At 45.1% G+C, this 16209-nt stretch overlaps 1 protein-coding gene across 3 annotated transcripts in view; it reads right to left on the reverse strand.

The window, feature by feature from the left end:
- GRAP2 (GRB2 related adaptor protein 2) overlaps positions 1 to 16209 on the reverse strand; it is an 86025-nt gene that overhangs the window by 46194 nt on the left and 23622 nt on the right. Inside the window, exon 1 of one of the 3 annotated variants that reach the window (XM_010599316.3) lies at positions 8826 to 9100. The exons of the other annotated variants lie outside the window; for them this stretch is intronic. The gene's annotated coding sequence lies outside the window, so the exon portion shown is untranslated. Of the gene's footprint in view, positions 1 to 8825; positions 9101 to 16209 lie in introns of those variants that run through there. 3 annotated transcript variants of the gene reach the window in all.

Consider the following 16209-nt stretch of genomic DNA (forward strand, 5'->3'; position numbering starts at 1 on the left):
CCTTGTAGATTGAGTCCTGCCTCATTAACATAACTGCCTCTAATTCTGCCTCATTAACATCATAGAGGTAGGATTTACAACATGTACGAAAATCAGGTCAGATGACAAAGTGGTGGCTAATCACACAATACTGGGAATCATGGCCAAGCCAAGTTGACAGATATTTTGGGGGGGACACAATTTGATCCATGACAGGGGTTAAGCAACGACTACAATAAAACCCAGATATTTCCCGACATGAAGAGTAGTCAATCCACTACAGAAGTGGATTTTTGGGAACCAAAATGCAAGGCTTCGCGGTTAACCTTTCTGACCTTCATCTTGTGTTTCTTTTCCCTCTTTGGCGATTGCTTCAGTCCATCAGAATGTGCTTGAGCATGGATTTGTACTCCTACCCCCTGCTTATCTCTCCCAACTCTTTTTTCATAAGCAAACTGAATGCCTTTATGGTCTTTATTCCACAATAGATGGAGCCAGGCGGAGCTGGGTTTGAATCCTGGCTCCTTCATTCATTTTGTGACTGTATGCAAGTTGTTTATCTCTGAACTCAGGTTCTTTACCAAAAAACTCCTTTGAGGTTGACATTAAACTACTAATCAACATTCTTTGAGTATTAACTACAAATCCACAAGGTTAATTAGCTATCATTCAGCCTGTATTTCTTCATCTCATTCTCTAGGGTATCATGAAAAATGCAGCCAAATGCTTTGTTGAAATCAAGCTGTGCCTTGCCTGAGGCCCTTTCCTGTTATATCAGCCTAATAACTCCACAGGAAAATAAAATAAACCATAATAGGGTCACCTCTTCCTTCAGGGCCAGGCCTGAGGTAACGCAAAGTGGAAGAAATTCATCTTCTTAGCTTCTTTTCTCTCTTTCTATTTTCTGTTCCCTCTCGCTTGTCCTCTTTTCCAGCCCGTTGAGTTTCCTTTTGTTATGACTTTTAAATAAGCTGCAGTCACCATACCTACCTTGCCCCCCTTCCCTCCTCTCTATCCCACCTGCTTGATGGAGCAAAGGCCCCTGGGTGTTGAAGGTTTGAGACACGCAGCTTCTGAAGGTTGTTTTCCCATTCAAAATTTGTCCATAGTGTCACATTTACTTAATTCAGACCACCCACTCAAGTCTCTTTTGTTGTCATGCAGGGCTTTCAGCTGTCTTTCCCCATCCTGTCTCTCCAAATGGCCTTCAGGACACTACCTACCCCATGCAGACAAGCTTTAATACATGGCTTCTCATTGTTCCCTAGACGCCCCCATCTGCAGCTTGCCTGTCTAAATCAGGCTGCTGTGTACAGTTGTGTAGGTTGTTTACTGCCCAGGGACCCCTGGCTGAAGCTGCACCAAGAGATGAAATCCATCCCTCTGCTGATCAAGCTGCGAGTCCTCTCACCGGGCTGCATCTAACTAGAGTCAGGAGCACATTTTTCTTGCTTAAACAAAATTATCTGGTCTAACTTCCATGGCTCCTTCAAGGCCTTGCTCAGGCCTTGTGCTCTTGCTCTCTCTTATTTCTTCTGGGGAAGTCTATGTACCCATTCCTTGCCTGGTGCTGCAGCCAGGTTGAGTGAGGGGCAAGCACATGGGTTTGGGGTCAGGCTTCTGGAGTTCAAATCCTGGCTCTACCACCAGCTACCTGGGTGACCCTAAGCAAGTTATATAACTTCTATGAGCCTCTGTTTCCTCATCTATAAAACAGGGATAATGATAGTGCCTCATGGTGTTCTTGTGAAGAGTAAGTGAAATAATCCATTTAAACTGTTTAGTAGGGTGCCTGGCATACAGCAGACACTCAATGAAAAAAAACAAAACAAAACCCATTGCTGTTGAGTCAATTCCGACCCATAGCAACCCTATAGGACAGAGTAGACTGCTTCATAGGGTTTCCAAGGAGCAGCTGGTGGATTCAGCTGCCAACCTTTTGGTTAGCAGCCACGCAGCTCACAGTAGCTCTTAACCACGGTGCCACCAGGGCAATAGTTGTCAGCTATTGTTACTCGTATGCATATTCCTCCATAGCTAATGACTATTGGTGCATGTTGTGGCTCACGGAACGTACGAACAGCATACCTCTGTGTGTGTATTCATTGTCTAGGGCTGCCAAAGGACGTTACCAAAACCTGACAGCTTAAAACAACAGAAATATATTCCCTCAGAGTCCTGGAGGCCAGAAGTCTAAAATCAAGGAGTCATCAGGGCCATACTCCCTCTAGGGGAGAATCCTTCCTTGCCTATTCCAGCTTGGTGGCTCCAGGCATTCCTTAGCTTGTGGCCTCATCACTCCAAACTCTGCCTCCGTCTTCACGTGGCATTCTCTCCTGTCCGTCTTCTGTGTCTTTTCCATCTTCTCTTCTCTTATGAGGACTTGTCATTGGAATTAGCTTCTACCCTCACCCAGGAAAGGTCCCTGGGTGGCACACATAGTTTGCTCTCAGCTACTAACCAAAAGTTATACAGTTCTAACCCATCCAGCTACACTGAGGAAGAGAGGACTGGCGATCTGATTCAGTAAATCTTACAGCGAAGAAAACCCTATGGAGCTCAGTTCTACTGTGTAACACACAGGGTCCTCATGAATCAGAATCCACTCAATGACAACGAGTTTTGTTTTTTTTTTCCTAAACCAGGATGATCTCATCTTGAGATCCTTGACTTGATTACGTCTGCAAAGAGGCTTTTTCCAAATAAGGACACATTTACAGGTTCTGGGTGTCTGTAACGTTGAGGTGGCCACTTTTCAACCCACTATATTCTCTAAGAAGGGTTGTGAGATAAAGTACAGATACCCAGTTAAGTCTGAATTTCGGATAAATAACAAATGCTTTTTAGTGTATGGGTGTCCCAAATGTTTACCTTCTCCACAGAAATCTGAAGTGGTGGACCAGGCTGTTGTCAAGAATAATGACAAGGAATTGTTGGATCTTTGCATCCTCTTTCATCTCAAGTCTTCCTGGTGCCCCTTTGCCTCATGTAATGCCTGTCCCATATAGTCTCATTTGGGAAGGTAGGGGAGTGCCAGAGTGTTTGGCGTCAGACCTGAAGTCCTGGAATAAAGACGTTATATCTTCTTGTGAAGGCTGTGGTTTGCTTAGAGAAGTGTGTGTTTTCTCCTTCACATATCCTGAGCGCCGCAGAAAGTCCCACCTGCTATTTTCTCTTTCTAGTGTTATTTGCTACTTTTAATATTACATGGGTCAAAGGGCAGGCTTTTATTATTATCATACATTCTGGAATACTGTGGGTTCTGAGAAGTAGGTTTTCTATATTGGGCTTTCTGTTTTTGTAAGTGAATTTTCTCGCACCTCATGTTTGTGGTAAAGCAGGGTTTCTCCAAGCCCTCTTACATAATCAGATGTTTCTCTTGTGATTATTCTGGCATTTCACATAGTTATTCTCAAATTCACTATCTACTCTCTCAGACCTATAAAACTCGTCAAAATTTTCCATGCTTGGCATTTGCACCAGAGTGAAAAATTCCTGGGCACCAGCCCCAGTAAATTATTTGTAGTTCCCTCACGGAGTCACCAGGCTGACATTCACTTGCGTCACCCATGTGTCTACTCCTGATGAGAAATAATCCCTTGAATCGGTCGATGAGACCTCATCCTTTCTTTATATGATTTGTGCCTTCCTAGAAACTTATCTCTTCCTGGAACCGTTGTAGCGGAAGTTACTAACCACCAGCGGTACCAAATATGTTCTGTTCTTTTAACGAGCGTCTCTTTCTTATATTCTTTCATCTCAAATCCTCTGTTACTGACTCCTTGGCCAGATTCTTTTCTCTCATTCTTGATTCTGTCTGCATTTCTGAGAAGTGGCCATGTCTCCTTAGGTTCATCTTCAGATTTTCTGCTGCTTTACTTCACTGGGCTCTCGTTGGTCTTCTCCCTCTCAGGATTATCTCCGTGCTTTCTGCATCCACTCAACAAACATGCACTGGGCCCCACTCTGTGCCGGGAACTGTGCGAAGCACAGAGATCTCGAGTGGACTAGAGCCAGCCTTAGAGCTCACGTGGCTCACGGTTTTGTAGGAAAGACAAATCAATCAAACAAGTGAGACCAGTGTGATAACGGAGCAAAACCTGAAGTTCTTGAGAAGCAGAGGACTGGTTCCTAATCCCTCCGGGATGGATATGGGTGCAGGAGGGAGGAGGGGAAGCTTCCAAATGAGTTGACAATTGAACTGAGTCTTGAGGCCAACGAGGCGTTAGCAAGACAGAGTTTGTATGTCCCAGATAGAGAGAATAGTGTGTGCAAATAGGAGTTGGGGGAGCCCAACTGACTCATTGTGACCACTGTGGATTGGCAAGAGATAGGGTTGGAGATTCAGGTGAGGCAGGTCATAGAGGGGCTTGCGTTGCATGCCAAGGACTTTGGACTTTATCCCTGGCATGATGGGGAGTCACTGAACATTTTGATAACATCTGCATTAGGAAATGTTCAATCTGGTGACAGTATCAAGGGTTGGAGGGCAGGGTGAACTAGAGCTAGAGTAACAATTGCAGTAGTCTCGACTAGAAATGATGAGAGCCTGAACTACGGTGGTCAGAGACTAGGCTTTCTCTTGACTCTGAACATTTGCAGATGCTTTTGTCTCTGCAGTAAGTGCTTTACACACATCATTTCATTGAACACTTGCCAAGAACCTGAGAAGTAAGAACTATTATTATACCCAACTGACGGATGAAGAAACTGAGGCTCAAAGAGGTTAATTGTCCAAGTTCACATGGATCCAAAGCAGTGTAGAGCCAGGATTCAAACTCGGCCTGTGCACTTAACTAGTATTCTTCCTATCTTCACTCAGAGATGCTAGAATCACCATGATTTGCTGACCAGTTGGAAGAGGCAGAGAGGCAAAGAAGAATCTAGAGCAGAACTGTCCTATCGAAATACAATACAAGCCACAAATGTGAGCCACATATATAACTTTTAATGCTGTTGTAGCACATTGGTTTTGGTAGCACATAAAAGGTAAAAGGAAATTATTTTAAATTAATTTATTTTATTTTACCCAGTATATCCAAAATATTAAAATTTCAACATGTAATCAATACAAAATATTACTGAGATATTTTGCATTTTTTTTCTGAACTAAAAAAGTCTTTGAGATGCAGTATGTATTTTGCACTTATATCACATCTCAGTTTGGACTAGACACTTTCCAAGTACTCAATAGCACATGTGGCTGGCGGCTACCATATTGGATCTAGAATGACTCTCAGATTTCTGCTGTGGGTGATATGGTAGGTGGCAATAGCATTTCCTAAGATGAGGGAATATAGGAAGAGGACATAATTTGGGAGGAGTCTGAAATATTTATGAGACATCTTAGGTAGAAAGTGCCATCCAGAGGTTGGCTATGTAGGTGGGGATCTCAGCAAAAATGTCTGAGTAGAGATATAAATTTGAGAGCTCTTCTCACATATGCAGTTGTTAAAACCCTAGGTGAGAGGAATTCACCCAGGGAGATTATTTAGAAGGACTGAGCCTTTGGAAACAGCTGGAAGGGGTAGAATACCTTACGCAAGTGGAGGGGTTCATTTGTAGCAGCAGGTGAGGCATCTCTCCTTTGAATGGAAATGAAGGAGGGCAAGGTGAGTGTGGTTACAGAAGGTGAGCTTGTGAAGGTAAAGAGGGTGGGAGAGGCAAGAAGTACATGGTCTTCTAGCCTGATGTCAGCAGGATTCTTTTAGCTTATTCTATTTTCTTTCTTTGAAACCCATTGCTTTCCAGTAGATTCTAACTCATAGGTACTAAAATGAAGATAAACAGTGATTTCTTCTGATTGCCACTCCATTCTCTCTGCTTCAACTTTTTATTTTGAAGGTAATTATAGACTCACAAGAACTTGCAAAAACAGTACTGAGAGGTTCCCTATACCCTTCACCCAACTTCCCCCAAGAGAAACATCTTACATCACTATAGTACAGTATCAAAAACCAATTGACATTGGTACAATACTGTTATTTGGACATTTATCTTTTCTTTGAGTACCTCCTAGCAGGAAGCACCCCCCCACCTTAAGTTGAAAGAATCTAAACAATGTAGGATGTAATGGCCAACCAAGAACTTGCTGTGCGTTCAGGAGGTTTATTCCTGTAACTAAGTGACATGGCTTAAACACAACACCAATGCCACCTAAACACTCAGCCCTAAAATATCTTCTAATAGTCCTGTGTAATCTGTACTAACATTGTGCAGTTAGACCAGGCCCTTCACTGTCTGTTTGGCTTTATCTCATTTTGGAGAGCAGTAAAGATGAACAAAGTGTTCTGCTATTCCCATCAGCACCTCTAACGAACAATGTGTGCCTCAGAAGAGAGAAGCTGTGAGCCCGAATTTGTACTGTTATACAACCCAGGTCTCTCTTACTCTAGGACTCAAGATCCATTTATGACACCACACTGTCTCTTGGCAGATGCCTATTTCATACTACACAGCAGAAAACCCATGGATTAGGAGGGAGTCAGCACTCAAATGGGTGGTTCCATCCAACTTTCAAATGGGGAGAATTTCAGGGGAACCCATAGCACCCAACACAGTAGACTCTTCAATAAATTATTGTCATCTTTGACTCGTGGAGACCCTGACATTGCCCAGTCCTGTGCTGTCTTCATGATTGTTGGTATATTTGAGTCTGTTGAAGCTGTTGTATCAATCCACCTCATTGAGGGTTTCCTTCATTTTTGCTGACTCTCTACCAAAAATCATGTCCTTTTCTAGCGATTGGTCTTTCCTGATGGCCAGAGTAAGTGAGCCAGAATGCTAGGGGTTTAATTGAGCCAGCTCACAAAAAAAATTAGTCCATAGAAGATAGGCACACTCTTAAAAGCAGACTGAATTAAAGAATGAACCAAGAAAGTGTTTTGCTTTGAGGAAAGAAAAACCATCTAGGGAAAACTAAGCCAATTTGAAGGGCACGGCCGCTGTCCATCAGCCAAGGCCGGGCTGAGGCAAGTGACCCATTTATTAATGCTGAGAGAGAGAATTCCCCTGTATTTCTACTGTAAGTGGTAATTTGTTAACGGCTAAATATGGAATGACTTTCTTTCTCCCTTGGAGATAAACGAGCTCAGAAAAACCAGTATATCTGGGGAGAGATGGGAGACAAAAAAAAAAAAAAGGTGTTTTTATCCATTAAGGTCTGGAAAGCAAAGGAAATACGTATTTCTGGTAGCTGGGTGAAAGGAGTTTGGCCTTGACAATTTCCAAGCAGCTGAAGAAAGAAAAATCGAACAGGAATCGGCTGGACCTGGGTGGTCAGTTGACTGTAAGCAGAGAAAGCTCCCTATAAATGACATTTCTCCTACGTGGGCTCCTTGTTTATTTTGTGTCCCTACACCTTCCTCCTGACGTCTTCTTGTAACACATCTGTGCTACCGCTGATAAAACAGAGTTTGACAAACTCAAAAAGACAGGCCCAAGAGCAGTTCGCAGCTGTGAAGACAAACTCTAGGCTGAAGGGACATCTTCTTACCTTGGTGGTGCGACGGTTAAGTGTGTGGCTGCTAACTGAAAGGCTGACCGTTAAAATCCACCCAGCCGCTCTGTGGGAGAAAGAGCTGGTGGTCTGTTCTGTAAAGATTACAGCTAGCCGAGAAAGCCTTATGGGGCGGTTCTGTGCTGTCATAGAGTCCCTGTGAGTTGGAACACTTGATGGCACCCAACAACAACAACCCCTTCATAGTCATTGGGAAGGGTTCAGACACCCTAGGTGCTGAGACAGGCAGCATGCACGTGATGGGCAGCCAGAAACCAGTTGCCTTCAAGACAGCTCTGACTTACGGTGGCCCCATGTGCATCAGAGTAGAGCCGTGTTCCACAGCATTTTCGATGGCTGATTTCCCAGAAGCATATCACCAGACCTCTCTTCCAAGGCACCTCTGAGTGGACTTGAACCTCTAATTTTCTGTTAGCAGCTGAGTGCGTTAACCATTTTCACCCCTCAGACACTCCACATGTGTGACAAGGGCTGAGGAAATAGCTGAAATCAACTGAACTCTAGAAACGGCCGGTATCAAACAGTCAAGGGTAAGGGGGAAAAGTCATGCATTGGAGGGCCTGGCCTTGCATTGACCAGAGTCGAAATTCAGCTGTGACATCAGTTTTGTCACCGTTCTGCCCCGTAACAATATGATTCAGCCTTACATACTGATGGCAGCCACTCATTTGAAACCTGTGCAGATACCTCAACAGACTCTGCTTTCTCTCGCCGCCAGATGTGGCTTAAACATGCCTCCTTTTTTAGCCATTTAAACATGAGAAATTCCTCCCATATCTAGTCCACTGCAGGCGGCTATTTTTATCAGATCTTTTAACCCCAGCTCTGAGACACATCACAGATATCCCCACAGAAGTCACGCAAGTCAACAGTGAAATAGACCCAATGCCAGACAGGCTTGTATACCCAGGTGGACAGGGCTGGGAGAGGAGCCTGTCTCAGCAATACTGTCTGCTGTCACTTTGAACTGCAGATAAGCTAAGTGGGGGCAACATGGCCGACAGGGCGGAATTAAAATGTGATCAACGTGGCATCGGCTTTCTGGTCTCTATTCGGCTTTCACAGAAGTGAACACGGAAAGAAAAAAAAAAAAAAGAGGAAGAAGTGAGGGGGGCAAATAAGGAGAGACAGGGCCCCTTCTGGAAAAACCAATTCTAGTCCTGAATTCTCAACCATGCATTCCATCTCAGAAAACCTGTGGCCCTTTTGCTGGGCACTAGGTGACACTTGGGGTTTAGTCCAGGCTGGAGCCAGGGACAGCTTCTGCCTCAATCTTTTTGCTATCTCCCTTCCCCATTCCAATAACGATAAGTATATTTATACTCACTTGATTGTGTCAGCCAGACAATGCTCCCCTAATTGGCAGTGATCAGGGTTCCAGAATTGCTTGGGTCAACCTGCTGTCTCTCTATCAGGCAAAGTGATAAGGGGCCACTAATGCAGATCCCATTAACAATTTCCAGTGGAATAAAAAAACAATCCCCCGACTCGTGCATGGCAATGAATTTTCCAAACAGCTCCTGAGAGCCAGCCCTTGAGGAACTCAGACTTACATGAACCTGCCCAGCATAGAATGCTTTTATAAATCTTCCCCACCCCCGGCCCAAATGCACAGGAAAAAAAAAAAAGCAAAAACCCAAAGAACACATCGCCACTTCCTTCTGCTCAAGGTTCTTTTGTTCTTTTGCATTTTTTCTTTCTTTCCTTTTCCCCCCTCTCTGTTGTAGGGCTTATGGAGCTAACTGTCATTTTGGGTTCTGAGTTCTTTGTAAATTTCAGGGACATCTGGCAGATAGTTTACTGCCTTTGCTAGCTCTGGGATTTGTAGATCTGCACGCGGTCTGTGCTGCGCGTGCATGTTAACACTCTCCATGCATAATTCATACGTGCAGAACTTGGAGCTTGAGTGTATAGGTATATTTTAACATTTAAGTGTAACTTCCACAGTGCTAGTCCCAAGTAAGTACTCAATAAATATTTATTAAATGAATGAATGCACCAAGAAGGCAAACAGGCTAATGTCATTCATTCATTCATCAGATATTTGAGTGATTAAATAAGTCTCAGGCACAGTGCTAACCAAAAAAGAAAACCAAACTCTTTGCCATCGATTTAGTTCTGACTCAGCGACCCTATAGGACAGCGTAGAACTGCCCCATAGGGTTTCCGAGGAATGGCTGGTGGATTTAAAGTGCTGACCTCTTGATTAGCGGCCAAACACTTAACCACTGCACCACCAGGGCTCCCAGGCACAGTGCTAGATGCTGGGTGTTCAATGCTGCATGCCCAACAGTGCCTGCCTTCAGGAACTCACAGCTGAGGGCAGGAGGCAGGCACGTAAACAGGCAATTACAGAACACCGTGGAGACGCAAGGTAGAGCCGTGTGCAGGGTAACACGGGCGCTACGAGGAGAGAGACCTTAGTTCACTGTTATGGACTGAATTGTGTCCTCCCTATTATATGTGTTAGAATCCTGACCCTCAGACCTGTGGATGTAATCCCATTTGGGAAGAGGGTTTTCTTTGTTATGTTACTGAGGCCATCTCAGTGTAGGGTGCGCCTTAAACCTAATGATGTTTGAGATCCAAGAAGAGCAGATTTGGCACAGAGGAGCAAGCGGGAGATGCTAAGAAGCTGAGCCAAGGATTTTCCCCAGAGTGGACAGAGCCGGGGCCTTGGGTTCAGACTTCCCCCCTGCAAGAAAATAAATTTCCGTTCATGAAAGCCCCCACTTGTGGTATTTCTGTTACAGCAGTGCTACATAACTAAGACAGCCCCCTAGGGTAGGGTGTCTGAAGGTGGCGAGGGCGAAGCTGGGCAAGGAAGGGTTCAGACTAAGAATTCAGCACAATCAATGGCAGGGCCCAAGAAGTAGCAGGGCGTGAGCAGGAGAACCAAAGTTGGAGAGTGCTGAGGGATGTAGCGAGGCCGAGGCCGGGAGCCGGCAGCGAGGAGGTGGGAGACGCTGACAGGGCTAGGGGGCGATGGTGGAGGATGCGAAAGAGCTTTAACTGCCTCAAGTAGGGCAAGGAAACCTGTATCTTAGGTGCTGGCACTAGTGCACCTTCTTCGCTTGTCCGAAATTTGCCTGGATTCCACCTGAACCTGTCCAGGCACTGCTCAAGGCAGAATTTGGCTGGCCTTTGGTGGCACCCGATCGCAGTCGGGAGATCTGAGGTCACCCAGAAAAAGGTCACAGCCGGTTCTTTACCTGTAAAGTGTGGAGTGCTCTGCGCCGCCACTGGGATTCCTCCCAGCTTGTACACTTTAGGTTGCCTAGATTCTCTGAGGTTTGTGTGCAGACCACACCTGGGCCTTGCTCATGCACACACCATACGGCATGCCCCTAACACCCTAAAGGAACGAGGCCAGTTTCAAGCAACACACAATATCACAATGGTACTGTCTTAGAGCGTGGGGACAGCCAGGCACGTGGAGACACAACTTAACATGAATCCCTAGGAAGTATGCCCAGAAATGGACTGGATGGTGGACACACCTCTCTGTCAGCATCCTAGGTCTTGACTGCAAGTCTGCAAGACCTACGATTAAATTCATAGCACCAACCCTGGCTAGATTTCCTTTCTCTAAAGCATTGCTCAGCTCATATCCTTTCTACTAAAAAACCCTCAACGATTCAACTAGACCAAGGTCCTTAGAGTAGCATTCAAGGCTGTCCCCAATCTCTCCTCAGCCCTACCTGCCATGACTCCCACCTCGGTCAGGGGTCTCCAGCAACAACAAAATCAACCAAATCCACTACTGTCGAGTCTATTCCAGCTTATTGCAACTCTAGCAACCATCAACGGTATCTATGAATGTTCCTACCCCTCTGCCTTTTCTCACGCCAGCCTCTACACTAAAGGTCCGACTCAAGTTCAAGTTCTTCTCCTCTAGGGATGCTGCCTGGTTACCCCTGTCCTCTTCTGAATGCCGCATAGCTCTTAGTGTGTTGTTCATTAAGCCAGACGCTAGCTGCCCTCAAGTCGACCCTGACTCACGGAGACCCCACGTGTGTCAGAGTGGAACTGTGCTCCATAGGGTTTTCAATGTTGATTTTTTAGAAGCAGAATGCCAGGCCTTTCTTCATAGGCACCTTCGGGTGAACTCAAATCTCCAAACTTTGGGTTAGCAGCCGAGCTTGTTAACCATTTGCACCACCCCAGGACTCCTGTGTTGTTCATTCCAAAACCAAACCAAACCCGCTGAGCTGATTCCGACTCATAGCGACCTTGTAGTACTGCCCCATAGGGTTTCCAAAGAGTGGCTGGCGGATTCGAATTGCCGACCTTTATGGTTAGCAGTCGAGTTCTTAACCGACTGTGCTCCTACAGTGACTGTAATTTCATCCTGTGGTTTCTGTTTGAGCTCACCACCTGACTTACGAGCCCAAAAGCTGAGAACCAAGTCTCACCCTCTTTGTAGCCTGTGGACTTAGCATGGTGACCGTACATGGTAATTATTTGCTGATGATGTGTTTGCCACAGTATAGCCTCCATGAGACTATTGAGTAAACTCCATGGAAATTATTATTACTGTGATTGCTCTCACAACGTGGTGGCCCCCAAATTCTTTTTCCCTCTTCTTGGACAAAGAAGCAACTGTGGAGAGAGTGGTTTGGTGCAACCATTTTGGAGTAACGAGAACGTGAAACATTTCTCCCACGATTCATCAACACTGTTCTGCATATGTTTCTTTTGGAGTTTAAAGTTCATCCAGGAATGAGCTATTGCACAGATCAAAAGGAGCATGTGTGCAACCCACCAGGAGAATAATCACTCTGCTAAATTTAAAGGGGAATGCCATCAAACACTCCAACCTGAAAGTAGAAACGGTTTAACGTCACATGGCTGGGAAGGACCACGAGTGCCTGACTTAATTTCTGGCCCCCCGCACCCTACCCGATGTTCAGCTTTTATTGTACGTGTTCCAGGGAGCGGCACGGGGGATTTTTTCACAGAAGAGGAACTGGCGTTAAATCAATAAGGAAAATCACCGTTTCCTTACTGATCCAACAATGTTGAAGGAAGCTGAGCTCTGCCAATATGTACAACTGTGCAGAATTTGTAACCACGCAGTTAAAACCACCATCTAAGCTGGCAGCCGTGATTTTCCCAGAAGCAGAGCTGCAGGGAGAAAAATAGCTTTTAAAACTTCACTTCCATTTTTTTGCAAATCGGATCTGTTAGTGAAAAACTGTTTTAAACCCAGCTTTTTTTTTTTTTTTTTTTACTTTTCTTTCCTTATTAGTAAAGGAAACAATGGGTTCTTTTTACTAATGTGGAAATTCATTCATTTGCTAAACACGTAGTTACCGAGCACCTGTCACGGGTCAAATATGGCTTTAGGTGCTTGGGGTGCAGGTGTGAACAAAAGAGGCAGAGTCCCCGACTTCACAGAGGGGGAGACAGCTGCTAAGTAAACAAACAAGTAGCTATATGCTATGTCAGCCGTAGAGAGCTGAAACAATGCTAACACCTTATTGTACTTGAAAATCTAATTCCTGGAAAATGAAAAAGTAAGACCCCTACAAGAATATCTTAGCTCATGTATATTACATATATTAACGGGTATTTTAAAAATAATAACTCGTAAGAAATATACATAAGCTGCCCTTTGCACATGAAGTTGACATTCTCTGCTGACCTTCAGTAGGGTATGTCTTTGAATTGCATTTCCAGGAGGTGGATTTGAGCTGACTTGTACTGGCCCCGTTATGGCATTAAATGGCAGCGTATCCCTCACTGTCATCCGCACCTGGGTTGTGTAAACGGTTAACGCATTTGGCTGCTGATTGAAAGGCTAGAGGTGACTTGGAAGAAAGGCCTGGCTATCTACTTTGAAAAATCAGCCATTGAAACTTACAGTTCTACTCTGACATACATGGGGTTGCCAAGAAATCCGGAATTCCTTCTGGACTCCTCCCTCTCTTTTCCTTCTCTTCCCCAAATCCGGCACTTCTCTCTAATGGGTCTCTAAACTGTATTAAAAAAAAAAATACCTTACTTTGTTACTTTATTCTTTCCATCGCCCTGACCTCAGTGCGGGCTTTGTAATCTCTCTCCAGGACCCCGGCATCGACCTCCTGCTTCCTCTCCCTGACCCTCGCTCTCATGGCTTCACTCTTCTCTCTTCATTGCTTCCAGAGAAATATGTGTAAAACAGATCTGACTGGGCCATTCCTCTGCCTACATATCCTCCCCTGGCTCCACATGCCTGCAGAATGAAGCCGAGGCTTCTTAGCCCCGACGCTGGTGGCCTGGGCCTCTGACCTCTGCAGCTTTCCAGGCTGACATTCTTCCTTGACCCTGGGCTGCCATCATGCCAGTACAACTCAAGGTTCCTTGGTGATATGACATACAGATTGTGCCTAGGTGTCTCTTCTTCCTTAAATACTCTCCTCTTTCCCCCTCCATTCTTGCCATCCTTTAATGTGGCTCAAATGATCTTCCCCCAACCACCAGGTAGAGCTGAATTCTCCCTCCCTTCTGCCCCTCATGGTATCCTGGTCCCTTAGTCACTTCAGTTATAGCAACTAATGTAAGACAGTCGTAACGATTTGTTTACTTATATCTCTCCTCTCCCTGGCTATAAGCTCCTGGAGGGCAGGGAGTATTTTATTTGCCGTCTTCGAGCAGAGTACAGTGCCTGGCACGTGGTGTGGTTGTTAGTCACTGTGGAGTTGATCCTGACTCAGTATCACCCCATGCGTGGAGAGTGGAACTGCTCCATGGGGTTTTTAAGGCTGTGGCCCTTTTGGAAGCAGATCACCAGGCCTGTCTTCTGAGGCACCTCTGAGTGGGTTCCAGTGACCAACCTTTTGGCTAGTAGTTGAGTACTTAGCTGTTTGCGCCGCCCAGGGACTCCTTGGCACACAGTAGGCCCTGATGTATGTTTGACGAATGAATACATGAGTGACCTACAGTCTCTTCTGTCCCTACTTGTGCTGAACTATGTGTTTGGGAATTAGGTGACTGTGGCGATGAAGCAGAGTAAAACCAACTGACCAACATGGTAAAAAACATGATTTGGCTCTTATAAGCAATGAGGCTAATGGGCCACAAATGATAAGGAATTCCTAAACCCAATTTTCATAGAAAGATTCTGCATGTACTAAACGTGGAGACGGCTGAGAAGTTCAAATCAATGATTAAAGTCTGTAAAACAGAACCATTAAGTAATCTGGATCATTTACTGCCAAAGGGAAACTTGAAGAGACTTAATAATGGTTTTTAACACATGGAAAAATTGTGCTCCAAGGACGGCTAACCACCCTCCTTCTCCATGAACACAAAAGAAGAACAAATGAGATTAAAGTGCTTCAGAATCAAAGTTAAAAATTGAAAGGCACTCAGAGGTTTCCCACTGGGATTTGAGAATCCATTGCGAGTTACTGTTACAAGTAACTCATATGTCTAGGGCTTACCCTGAACCAGGCGCTGTTGTGAATCTGTTACCAGGTATTATCTCATCTAATCCTCACAACAAAAGCCATGCGGGTTTAGTTTTAGTTATATTATTCCCATTTTACAGGCGAGGAAACGGAGGCACAGCAAGGCTAAGCAACCCATCTGGGGTCACACAGCTAATAAATGGCAGAGCTGAAATACCAGCTCAGCTGTCTGGCTACCAAGCCCTTGTTCTCACCTACTCTACTTCCTGCCTTATTTATTAGTGGCTGAAATAGATGCCAGACCTCAAAATTGGACGATGAAGGCTTAAAGCTAAGCTCACAAAAGCTTAATAAGTTCATGTGGCTTGTTTCAATTTAAACAAGAAAAAATTTAAATGTAAACACTGTCCTTCATTGCCAAGGCAACTAGCTGTCACATGGCTGCACTACATCAGAGTGTGTGTGTGTGTGTGTGGATCAATTGTTGTTGTCAGTTGCCGCTGAATCGGCCCCCAACTCGTGGTGACTCTAGGTACAACAGAAAAGCCCCTGCCTGCTCCTGTGCCATCCCCGCGATCGGTTGTGGACCCCGCTGTTGGGATGCATAGGGTTTCCACCGGCTGATTTTTGGAAGTAGATTGCCAAGCCTTTCTTCTTAGTCAGTCTCAGCCTAGAAGCTCCACCGAAACCTGCGCAGCATCACAGCGACATGCTTGCTCCCACTGATGGGTGGTGGCTGAGCATGAGGCACGAGAATCGAACCGGGGTCTCCGTCACGGAAGGCCAGCATTCTACCACTGAACCACCGCTGCCCCCTGTATAAAAGATAACCCGTTGCCTTCAGAGTAGAACTTCCCCATTGGGTTTCCAGGGAGCGCCTGGTAGATTTGAACTGCTGACCCTTTGGTTAGCAGCTGAGTTCTTAACCACTATACCACCAGCACTCCATATAAAACGTAAACCAAAACCAAACCTGTTGCCATCGAGTGAATTCTGACTCATAGCGATCCTATAGGACAGGTACTACCCCATACATAGAGTTTCCAAGGAGTGCCTCGTGGATTCCAACTGCTGAGCCTTTTGGTTAGCAGCTGTAGTTCCTAACCACCAGGGCTTCGATATAAAAGTTAAGAATCCCTTTTTCTATTCTTCATTCTGGTGAGTTGGCCTTCCAGATCTTGTCTTTCCAATGTGACAGTAAGTTTTTTGTTTGGTTGGATTTGCAGTCAGGGCATAAGCCATTTAAGCATCCACATGTACGCCTGGATTTATAAGACCCGACATAAATGGAGTCATGTTTAGATATTATGCTTTTAC

This window comes from Loxodonta africana, chromosome 4, assembly GCF_030014295.1.
Source record: "Loxodonta africana isolate mLoxAfr1 chromosome 4, mLoxAfr1.hap2, whole genome shotgun sequence".
NCBI classification, from domain to species: domain Eukaryota; kingdom Metazoa; phylum Chordata; class Mammalia; order Proboscidea; family Elephantidae; genus Loxodonta; species Loxodonta africana.